Here is a 12,521-nt window from a genome sequence, read left to right as displayed (position 1 = left end):
TAAATTAAAGCTTTCCATCATGACAGGGTCTCAAATAATAAGCAGCTCAAGAGTTTAAGAAATTCTTCAGCATATTTAAGGAAAAGTGATGCCATCAACCGACTAAAGTATTTTCCCACAGAAGGCATCCAAGTAAGTTCACAGTCCCTCCTAGAACGTAACTCCTTGTACATTGCTGGCAAAGCATGCATGTTCAAACCCAGCCAGCATTTCCAGCCATAGCTTATGTTGAGCAATCTTTTGATTAGAGAGAATAATATTTTGACATTACCTTCTGCTGCATATTTTTGTACTTAAATGTACAACATAACTGTGCAGAAATGGTCACTACCTAAAACACAGATATCATTAAAAGAGCGAACATCCATGCCCTTACTACAATTAGTCCCCTGCTACATGACTACGAATTGCAACATGTGACCCTTGGAGGGGTTACTTTGGAGCAAGTTTAAGCTTAAGCCTCTATTGGTTTCCAAAGTTCCAAATATAATTGATTTTATTCCACAGCTAGCCAATAAGAGTCAGTCAGTATGAGAATCCCCCACCCCCTGCATACCCCAACCCTCTCCTCATCCAGTCAGTGAGGATAATACTTTACACATCTGAAGAAGCAGGCCTGAGTTCATGAAATCTTATGCTGCAATACAGCTCGAACGGGAAAGTCAATTTAGGAGCAGAGTTAGTGTGGCGTGGTGGCTAAAATGTTGGGTTTGAATGTGGCATTATTCAAATCCCTACTGCCCCTGTGAGGTCACAAGCCAATTAATGTTATGTCCCCTGCATCCACATCCCAGTGAAGGAGGACTCAGGTTCAGATGACTCACAAGTCAACCCCTACTCAGTGGGGAAGTGGAACCCACAGCAACCCCTTTCTACCCCATCCTTGCCTGAGGACACAGCTCTTCCAGCATCCCCCACTCTGGGGATGACTCCTCCGTAGCTTCTCCTGTTCCACAGCCATGCAGGAGCATGCAACTAAAATGAGCTACTTAAAAGATTGCACCCAGCTCACCCAAGATGGTGGAACCACTAGAAGGGAAGCCTTGGCACTCTTCGGATAACTTTGGTTCTCAGCTGAAACACCACCTTCCAAAGCTCAGCCAGAAGAGTCCACTGGGAGTAGCTAGAGTCCTGATAGGGCCTGGTTTTACAGGAAGAGACTCTCGGAATCTCTATCATTTCCCTGGTGAGCACCAAATCCCAGCAGAACATGATAGTGTATCCCAAGCTGAGCCTTCCTCGCAGGGTTGCTTGAGACGAACACATTGCTCTGAATTCCTAAGTCTAATATGCAGATGAAACAATAATAAAAGCCGGATAATTCTCGCTGGAGACTCAAAGCATAGAAATAGGACATTCAGTTCATATTCAGGTCTATCAGAACACAACAGTATGAAGCTGTTGTTTTAAACAGTAGATTCAAGAGGAGTGCCATTTTCCTGCCTCCAATCTCCTTTTCTCTGTGCCATTTGAAATTGGCAGAATGTATTCAGATTTTTGAAATTGTGTTTACTTAACATTCAAGGGGTGAATCACAAGCTTCACACCACTACCACCACGGTTTGGGTCACATTCCAACTTGCGACTTCTAAAATGGGGAGCCTTCCAAATTAATGAAAGCTCCCCATGAAAAGCTCCCCATTTAGAACTCCATAGTTCTAAATATAACACTGACTGTATATTGGTTTATAAATTATGACAGTAAAAGTAATTGCAATCCTATTCCAAAGCAATACCTCCAGAAGGTAGGAGGCATCATTTTATCAGGTACTCCAGGGCACAAGAAAAAAATTGTGATCTATTATTGTGAGGTCAAGATACCAGAACTGGCATACTGTGGAAATAATAGCCTAAATTACATATTTCAACGTTTCCTTTCATCTGGGTTACACACATTTGCTGGTTTAGTTATTAGAGTTTGGGGTTCCAGCCGCACAGCTGAAGTGGTGCCTGGGTTCTCTACAGCATAATTAAAAGCCTTTATTTCCCCTGCCCCCTGTGTCTTCTGGGGTTACCAGAAGCATGGTAGAGCATAACAGCCCAGTTTTAAAGGCGATCAAAAACAAATTTAAAGCAAAATGTAACAATGATCTAAAACACAATACACAATTTTTAATATACCAGTATTTTTTTCTAGCACGAAGTGTTTTATGTTAGTTTTGCACATGAGGTAATCAGGCTCTGAAAACAGTTGAAGGTAGTATTGGCACAGCTTGGGAAAGTCAAGATTGGGATTTGCACAGATTTGTCGCACACCTTTTCGCAGAGCCAAAGAGATAGTCTGATAAATAGCCAAATAGTATAGAAGGGACAGCACAGGCTGAGTAACTTACAAGCTGAATCCTTTCCCTTGTATACTTCCTGCTTTTGCAGCTGTAACAACCATTTAAAACTAAATCTCTTGCTAGGGAGATTTGCTGCAGAGCATCTTATTATGCATTGAATTGTTTAGCTGGCCCAGAGTGCCTTCCATCAGCTTCAGCTGGTGGCCCAGCTACGCTCCTATCTGGACAGGGATAGCCAAACTATTGCTATCTGTAACCAGTGGCAGAGGAAGCCTCTCCGGGACCCGGGGCGGGGAGCAGCAGGGCAAATTGCCCAGCTGCGCATGCATGGCGCCCATATGGACGGCGCTTGAGCGGCAGCCCATACGGATGGCGCGCACGTGCGTCCTCGGCTGCTCTACAGCTGGGGGGGGGGGGAGGCAGTGGGCCATCTTGTAACACCCCCCCGGGGTAGCACCCGGAGCGGACCGCCTCTCCTTCGTATGCCCCTGCTGGTAACCTCAGGGTTAGATTACTACAATGCATTATACACAGGGCTGCTTCTGAAGACGGTTTGGAAACTTCAGCTAGTGTGGAATTCAGCGGCCAGGTTGCTCAACAGAGCAAGATGGTTTGAGTATATTACACTGATCCTGGTCCGACTGCACTGGCTACCAATTAGTTTCTGGGCCCAATTCAAAGTACTGGTTTTGACCTTAAAAGCCTTAAATGGCTCAGGTCCGCCTCTTTCCATATGAACCTACCTGGACTCTGAGATCATCTTCTGAGGCACTCCTTTGTGCGCCTCCTCTTCAAGAGGTCCAGAAGGTGGCAACACAAGAACGGCCCTTGTCTTCAGTGGCTCCCCATCTGTGGAATGCTCTCCCCAGGGAAGTTTGCCTGGTGCCTTTATTATACACTTTTAAGCACCAGGCAAAATGTTCCCTTTTAACCAGGCCTTTGGTTGATTTGATTGACATCCTATGCCATTTTAAAATGTGGGGTTTTTTTGGGGGGGATGTTATTGGGTTGTTTTTATTTTGATTATATATTTTGTGGTTTTCTATTTTGATTTAATTCTGTGAACCGCCCTGAGACCTCTGGGTATAGGGTGGCATAACAACAACAACAACAACAACAAAAATAAAAAAGAATAAATAAAAAAAGCATTACATTAGTCATTTATTAATTATTATTTTTTATCCTATTTTATCCTATCCTCCCAGAGGAGCCGAAGGTGGCAAGTAACAAGTGCACACTCTCTCTCTCTCTCCTTTATGGCAATTATTATTATTTCTGTGTATTAGAAAATGAAATTTAAAAAAAAAATTGAAAAAAAATCTTAAAAACCATTCCAATACACATGCCGACTGGGAAAGATCTCAGCTTTCTTTTTTGAAAAAAAACAACAACAAAACTTCAGTAGACAGAAGAAACAACAGAGAAAGTACCTGTCTAATATTAATATTCAGGGGCAGGGGATTCCCATAGCTATGATTCCTGCGTTGTGTGGAATAGACCTCTGAGTAGACTGAGTAGGTATGAAAGAAGTGAGACAATCTTTCAGGTATCCTGGACCCAAATTGTAAAGGACTTTATACACCAAAACCAGAAACAGTAGCTAATTGTCAGTCAATGCAATTTTCTCAACAGCAGGGTAACATGGTAATATCCTGCCTCAGTGAGCAGCTGAGTCACTGTATTTTGCACCAGCTGCAGCAACCCCCCTAGAGTGGGTTGTAGTAGTAATCCAGCCTGGAGGTTACCAGCACATGGACAACAGTGGTCAGGCTATCTTGGCCCAGAAACAGCTGTCACTGTCTTATCAGCCAAAGGAGACCCAGAAGCACCCACAGACTGCAAACCTCAAAAGCAGGCAGTTGTCCAATTATCCTGATACAGAAAGCGCCCACCCATTGCGCCTCCATCTTACCAGGATTCAGAATCAGTTTACTGGCCCTTATCCAGCCCACCACTGACACCCGGCCTCATGGCACCTCACAGCACAGCCAGGCGGGCAAAAGAAAATCACCCAGTTTCTCTGAAACTGACCCTGAAGATAGTATTGGAACCGCTGCTTAATTGTCTCCAACACCCATCTCACTAAGTTGGCTCAGTCAGTATTATCAAAAGCTGGTGAGAGAACAAGGAACAATAATAGGGTTGCACTCCCCTGTGCTTATTCCAATAAAGGCCATACGTTAGGGCAACCAAGGCTGATTCAGTCCCATAATCACGATCCAGCTTTCTATAATTTGATTTACATTTGAGGTACTGTATATTTAAAACAACCACTTCTGAAATGCAAAAATGTGTGCCCTGTGCAGAAACAGCTTAGCACAGTAAAACAGTAAATCATTTTGACTTTCTCTTACTATATGCTAACAACATGGAGATAATGGCATGTTTTTATTTTGCTTTTTTACCATGTTTCTGAAAGACAAAAGGTTAACTTGTACTCATGTAACCTAAAGTCTATATCCATATCCATCCTTTTGTGGGGGGCGGTTCACATACCCCCTTGAGTCAACATTAATGCTCCAATAAGTATATTTATCTCCCTTTGCCAAACAGATAGCTATAATTTCCTGCACAATGGAGGGGAAAGATTGGAACTAATATATCTGTTTGGATAGCTGTGTAATGCATTCCTCTTCTGTTTTTCCTGTACTGCATTTGTAATCAGAGCTCTCTCTCAAAATTCAATTAAATGGAAGCTAATAAAAATTAACTAACTTAGTCTTTTGACAGCAGCATCCCATGGAAGGAATACCTTATTCAATCATAGGAAAATAGTATAGTAGAAAAAATACAAAGCACATTCTCTCCCGCGTTCCTGCTTTGACCTCACTTAAAGTCCTTTCTCAACATTGCATTTGTGATTTAGGAACAGTGACACCAGGGCACCTCCTCATACCACCAAGGGAGCCAGGAGACCTGGGCCACATGGAAGAATCCACTGGCATGGCTTTCTCTCTATTAGCATTAAGCCAGCTTCTGAAAGGGGCTATGCTAACATGGAGAAGAATAAAAGTTGAAATTGCCTCCTGCAAGTTTATTTCTCAGGCTATAGGCAGGCTAATGCCAAACCTTGGTTGAACAAAACTATGCTTTAAAATAATGGTGTCAGATTAACAGAAGAGAGAAGAGGAGGTACAGTGGTACCTCTGGTTCTGTAGGTCCGTTCTTAACCTGAAACTGTTCTTAGCCTGAAGCACCACTTTAGCTAATGGGGCCTCCTGCTGCTGCCGTGCTGCTGGAGCACAATTTCTGTTCTCATCCTGAAGCAAAGTTCTTAACCTGAAGCACTATTTCTGGGTTAGCGGAGTCTGTAACTTGAAGCGTATGTAACCTGAAGCGTATGTAACCCAAGGTACCACTGTATATTGATTTTATAAAACAGAAAACTGAGCTGTAAAAACAACTTATTGTTGCTTGTGGCTGCACTGCGTGGGCAGCCAACATCAGTGTGTATATGGGAGAGAAATGAATGGGGTTTATCCAAGGGTACTACTGGAATACTTCACACACATGAAGCCTGTTGGAATAAAAGGATCCTAATGCGACATTGTGACCTGAGGGATAGCTCAGTTGTTTGAGCATGAGACTTAATTTCAGGGTTGTGGGTGAAAAAATTGGGTGAAAAATTCCTGCATTGCAGGGGGTTGGAATAGATAATCCCTGTGGTCCCTTCTAACCTGCTTTCATAACACTGAATACGCTGGTGACTTACAGACTAGACTGAACCAAAAAACTATAGGGTGTGGCAACCACACTGTAAAACACTATCAGCTGGTACTAGTGAACTGAACATTTAGATATTCAAACGTAAGTTAGTGACATTGTCAAACTAGACAATCAGTGAATGCTATTAAATCAAGAAGAACTAATTTTGATAGTAAAAGTTAGATTTCATACACGGAATCTGGGTTCTGCTGTCACGTACCAGATCAATGGTATATCTACTCTTATCTGAGAGTCAAGACTAGGAGTCCCCTGACACTGTGAACCACTCCAAATCACATCCTGCGTTGGTATGTTTGAGGGAGGATACTGTAAGGCATCAATGGGAGCTTGTATAATGTGAGAATGCAACTTGATCATTAATTGCTCAGGTCAATCTCTGGATACCTGAAAGTGTACGGCAAGGCAGTCTACTATAGCAGCACCTGCTGCATTTCAAAAAACATATTTATGGTATTTATCAGATTTAAATGATTAATCAACATCGAGGGACTAAAATGGCCGACTAGTAAAATGTAAGTTATTTGTACAGCTGTCCATTTCTTTCTCCTTTAATAACACTGTATTTAATAATATATTGAACTTTTAAAAAGAAACACACTCATGTCCTTTCTAATTATGTGTTGTTTGTTCTCCTATTTATTATCATCATTAGTAGTAGTAGCAGTAGTGGCATCAATTTTATACAGTGCATAACATAAGCTAGCTACTTACTTGAGTTACTGAGATAGATTACCTGGAGTTACTTTTCTATTCTGTTTATATCTGAAGGATTACATTTTAAGCAGTGCCATGCAAGACATTGATTGTTTTTCTTTGCTAACTACAGTAAAAAACGGAAGAGCAAATCATGAGGAGTAACTCACTAAAGATAGAGAAATAAACTGAATTACAGCTAAAGCAGGAAGTCTAAAATATGTTAGGAGGTCATTTGGCTACCAAGCCAGGAAAATGATATTACGGTAGAGAATTAACATTCTGCAACAGTCATCTTGCAAAGGCCAAACACAAACATTAAGAGGTTTTAGAGCAAACCAAGGAACTTTAGGTACTTCTAATACTTTAGGTACTTCTAATACGGAATTCTAGGTTTTCTGGTTGTTGTTCACTTTTAACGTTCTAGCCTAAACATACCTGTTGTCATAATCTTCATGCATGCCTTGCATTCCAATTGCCTCCTCCTTTTCCTTGCTCTCTTCCAAAGCCACTTTAGTCTTTTTTTTTTTAAGTGTCATGACCAGAACTGAGCACAAAAACACCATCTGACATTTCACGGAAATGAAAATCAACTGACAAATCTGAATGTGATCTAGTACATAAATGTTATAAACATTCAATTATATCTCCTTCAAGTATCCCATGACTCAAGTCTTTCACAACTAAAATTCACCTTTGATCTGTTGTGCTTTGTTTTGCTTTTCAGGAGGTGCATTCCTGCATTCTGGATAACTTTAGAGCATGGGTTTTAAAAAATATTTCTAATGCACTCACAGCTCCTTCCTTTCGTTTCTCTAAGGAGATATTCCTGATAAACAAATGCTTCCAAATTCCAGTGGCCCCACCATTAAGTTTCTTTTTTATGAATATTTTTATTGAAATTTTTCGACATAAAATAAGTAAGAAACAAACTAGTTTACAGATCAAGAATATTAAAAAGCCAAAAGATAAAAAACGAGAAAACAGAAAGGAGAGAAGGGGGGAGGGTATATGTATAAGGCATATACCATATTTATAGCATATTTATCCTGTCATTCATCTGCATGCAGAGAGTTAGACCCTCCCATCTCCCAGCTGGGGACCTACTTCTTCTCCCAGTCTTCTCCCAGTCTCTCACCCTGGATCTGTTAGCCTGCCACCTAAGTTTCCAACTTACTGTTCAGTAAGGTGAGGAAGCTGTGTGGGTGTTTAATGTATGCTTCAACAGAAAACATTCTTTATGGATCCCAGGCACATGGTGATTGCAAAGTGGGCAGTCTTTTTTTTATAAAGGGCCAGGTGAAATTGCTTTTGAGGTCAGAGCCAGCCTTTCAGTTGATCACCTCTCACCCACATCAGTGTTTAGAGAGACTCTCCCTTCCTTCTTGGCTTTATGCTCTCAAAAAAGGAAGGAAACGTGATCTGGTTTGCCTCTACGCCAACATCTGTAAGCACGGCATAGATAAAATGATCTGATTTAATGATTGATACCCAAAACATTTTACAAACTATGTCAGATACCTGTAATAATGTGATCAGCTGAATAAGAGATTGGTATTAATAACGGAAACTCACCGAATTTAATGGCATGCAATGACTGGTACTTTAGTGTGAGTCTCCTGGAAGCCCATCTTCCTATGTCCAGTGCAAAGATAAGCACAACTCACTCATTCCCCTCGTTTCTAGTACATTTGAAAATACATCTTCTCTTCAGACTCCCCCCAAAATCACTGTAAGCAGGGGTTTTTTTGTTTTTTGTTTTAAAAAACACCATTGAAAGAACTGTAAAGTACAGCTACAGCTTCATTACAATTATTACGGACCCCATATTGGGATGTCATCTGGATTGTGTCAGCCTTTGGAACTTTCATTCTGACATATATATATATATAGAGAGAGAGAGGGGGGGGGGAGTGGTCATTTGTTGGAGATTAAGGGATTACAATGGAAAATGACAAACAACACGTACACTCTCATAATTAACCCCGAAAAGCTAGGGCACTCAAGCAAGACACCCTCTGCGAACCTTAAAATGTGACACCCCTGTCCCCTCTCACTGCCTAGAGGGGGAGGGTGGACTAGTCAAAGCAGAGTATTAACAGCTGCCACTACCCCAGTCTCCTTCCTTCAAACAGACTCAATTGACTTGTCATTCAACCACCCAGCAGTGATTTTTGCCAGCCTTCTGTGGCTGCTCCATGGTGTATTGTTTGCTCATGCTTTCCCTCTGGGTAACGAAGTGAAAAGTCTTACAAAAACCATTGCTGGATGGTCAAATGTAAGTCTGGCTGCAGCAAGGAGAAAAGGATTGTGGCAGTGAGTAGAAACAGCACCAAGCTGGCAAAAATACACGTTCGCTGCACATGAAGCAGAGCCTGACCTGTCAGGCAGCAGCTGGAGATGAGTTGAGACTGAATGCACAAGACAACAGATTGATCAGTGATCAACAGCAGCAGTGACTTCAAACCTGCCTATCTAGACGTGTCACTATCCTTGTGGCAAATTTGCCACCAGTGTTGTTGCCATGGGTAGACTTGGAGCGCCTAACAGGATAAACAATAGTGAACAGTAGGTTTGGTAAATGTAGGAAGTTGCTGTCCTTTAAATCCCTTCTTTCCATGCCCTGTCTGGAATCCAAAGGAAAGGAGTAAGCTTAGTGGTGCTGACAACTTCCAACATATGGTTTCACCCTTTCACCAAACTGAAACTCCCCATTGTTTTGAGGTTGTGTAATCTGTGCATCTCATAACATGGTCATAAGATTAAACTTGGTGAGCCAAGCTATGGGAGTAAGCAGATGATAGACTATGCTGACCCTCAATGCCTGATCTAGTTATCAATATTTAAAACAGATGGGTCCCTCCACTTCCCCCCCAAAAGAACTGCTACTGAACTAAATTGGTTTGGTTGTGATGAAAGTGAAGATCATGGTTACATATAAAATGTTCTGAAGTAGAGCTTTTGCTTTGATCATGCTTGTGTTCAAATGATGAATAGGACAAGTTTCAGAGCCAAAAGATGGCATTAGTTCAATCAGATTTTCAAAGCCACCAAATGATCTTCCCAATTCTCATTCAAACAGCTACCCAAGATGTGTGCTGAGATCACCTCAACATCTTTGAAAATATATCAGACTATGTGTTGCATTATTTCTGTCATCAGTTTCTTCCCTCTAAAAAGCTGCCTTCAAACTGTAAGAAAGCAGAGTTTCCAGATGATCAGTGAACTCTGACAAAGTGAAGAGATCTCATAATGATTGTAAACTTATCTGGAATTCATAAAAAAATTGAGGCGCAGCAGAATAGTTTTTCCTTCATTCTGCTGGGTTACTTTTCCCAGCTGCTGACACTCTTTAAGAAGCAGTCAAAAAACTAAAAGATGAAGCCCTAATCTACTGAAAGCAGTTGTGCTTAGGGTACTTAAGACAGAAAAGTGTTCAACAATTAAGCAAGTATATGCAAAATATTTGTGCCCTGGTCCAGTCATAGTGACAGACAACTAGCACAATGGCCTGCAAGCAGACAGCACCTCCACATGGAAGCAGGAGCTCCACGGTCTACAAGTTCTAGTACCTTACCGCACAACAGAATTAGAATCACTTTTATATATTAAAGTGGGAAATGATAAACCAGGGTTAACATTTTATTTTCTTCCTACAGGCATTTATTTTTCAGATAGTTCCATGAAACTCTGAAAATAGCCCCTTTCCACTTTGTAATACTCCCTCCTTGCATTCCTTTCTGAATGATCTGGATAAGAGCAAAGATGGCTGGCTAGTAATGAAAAAAGCAAGAAGGGGGACTCTCCTGAGGAAAGGAAAGCCTTCACATCAATACAAAGGCATGCCAAAACTTTCTAGCAATGGATTAGATAAGGAATGTGAGCTGACAGTTTTCCTGACTGTAAGAGAATGGAGAACAAGTAATAAGATATGACCAGTAGAATAAAGCAGCCAGACCTCATGGGTATGAGAAGCTCTGGATTGGTAACTGGCAAAATAGTATATAGCAAAATAGTATATACACCAGTGGAGGCTGGACTATTAGGATGGATTATTATTATTATTATTATTATTATTATTATTATTATTATTATTATTATTATTATTACCACATTTGTTAGTCATTTTTTCTTGCTCAAGGCAACCCAAAGCAACTTACAAGCAAACAACCCCCCCCCCAATCCCACACAGATACATGAAAACCAAGAAAGGTACATTAAAAGCATCATCCCACCCACTTCTAAAAGGCCACAGATAGTTCAAGGCCAAAGGCCGGGTTATAAAGGAAAAGTTTTTGCCCAGTGCCTAAAGGTATATAATGAAGGTGCCAGGTTTTCTAAAAGGGCAAGTATGTTAAAAGTATGCTTCCCCCGCCTATATTGTTACTTCCTCATGATGGATTCCTCCCATTCTAATTTAGACATATTCTTGTGGATAGTCAACGAATTCCACTGCAATTCTGGTTCAAAGTTGCTTTTGCACTGCAAGTAACAGAGCAGCCCATGCTGCCACAGACATTGTACATTGCATATCAGTAAATAAGCATTTTAAAATGTTCTGGAGGAGAGAGTGAACAAAACTTCAGTGCCCAAAGTCGGAGTGTGTCATTGTCTCATTTCCCCTTAAACTTTCCCTCTGATATTTCTGGCCTCCAAAAATGAACACATTCCATTCTTTATGTCAAACTTATCAAAATTAAACTACCACCAGCTGCCAAAACAGCTACGGGGTGGGGGGTGGGAAGCATTGTTATTATATTATAAAGTGCTGCTAGCTAGCTGTGGGACTTTTTCCCATCTACTACAACAATACAGTATAATAAAGCCCAGCATATGCAAAAATATTGCACTGAATAGTACAGTACACATGGCGATTAAATAATAAACATGTATGCTACCCTAACACATTATATAATTAGAACCAATTGTCAGAATCAACTGAAAGTAGTCTGGAATGTAAAGCAGGAAATGAGAATACTGTTTTCCTATTGGACTCAGTGCAAATGACCTTTATAATGCAATTATACTGAAATAAAGCCTACTTTACCATTGTGCTTAAGGTTATTATGAGAAAGTTTTCACACATCCAAACACAACTAACTATACGACTTCTCCAATTATAGAATTCCCCCTCAATTTTTACAATTCTCTCAAGTGCACAAATGAACATCTTGTCATTCAGAGCACGTTTTTCAGCTGACCAGTTTTCAAGAGGAAAATAATGACACATACACGTATTATAGCAATGTGTTCTCAGTTACCAACTTTGGGGCAAGCAGCATGGAAGCAAGTTGAGATATCTGATCAGATTGCACACTGAGAAAGCGATAGTGAAAACATAGGGCTATATTCAACTAAATCATTGCACTAGTAGAAGCCAGCGCAACAGTCCCCCCTAGCACAGCAGGACTTGCCCCCTCCCTCCCCCACTTCCCAAATCTGCTGTGGAGGGTCAGGAGAACCCCAAGAACAGTTGGGTTATGCTTGCCTGACTGAACAATCACCTTAGCGCTATGTTGAATTCAATCCACAATGTGCTACCAAGCCAGTCTTTTGCATTAAAGTGTAGGCAGTGGAGCGTGCACTTAAACTGCATGGCTGGTAAGCAAGGGACTTTGTCACCTCTGGGCCCTCCTGGTATTCTGCACTATATAGATGTTTGGTGGCATGCTTTGAAAAGAAAGATCTTTTACAGAGAAACGCTTAAGTATACTTGCAACAAAAAGGGGCAATCTTTTCCACTCCTTAGATTATTACAAGGAAACATTTTAACCAGCAGATGCTCATTTTCGCTCTCCTGTTTTAACAAATATAGTT

General features: G+C 41.0%; 1 protein-coding gene and 1 long non-coding RNA gene across 5 annotated transcripts in view; one reads left to right on the top strand and one right to left on the bottom strand.

The window, feature by feature from the left end:
* MTHFD1L (methylenetetrahydrofolate dehydrogenase (NADP+ dependent) 1 like) overlaps nucleotides 1-12,521 on the bottom strand; it is a 124,321-nt gene that overhangs the window by 10,454 nt on the left and 101,346 nt on the right. The gene's annotated exons all lie outside the window — the stretch shown is intronic.
* Nucleotides 1-12,521, top strand: part of LOC308583364 — a 34,020-nt gene that overhangs the window by 9,410 nt on the left and 12,089 nt on the right. Inside the window, exon 4 of one of the 4 annotated variants that reach the window (XR_014006176.1) lies at nucleotides 10,364-10,744. The exons of the other annotated variants lie outside the window; for them this stretch is intronic. This is a non-coding gene — a long non-coding RNA (uncharacterized lncRNA). Of the gene's footprint in view, nucleotides 1-10,363; nucleotides 10,745-12,521 lie in introns of those variants that run through there. 4 annotated transcript variants of the gene reach the window in all.

The sequence above is a fragment of the Podarcis bocagei genome, assembly GCF_964188305.1.
Source record: "Podarcis bocagei genome assembly, chromosome: 3".
NCBI lineage: Eukaryota > Metazoa > Chordata > Lepidosauria > Squamata > Lacertidae > Podarcis > Podarcis bocagei.
The sequence above is the reverse complement of the archived record's forward strand: the minus strand, read 5'-3'. Positions and strand labels throughout refer to the sequence as shown.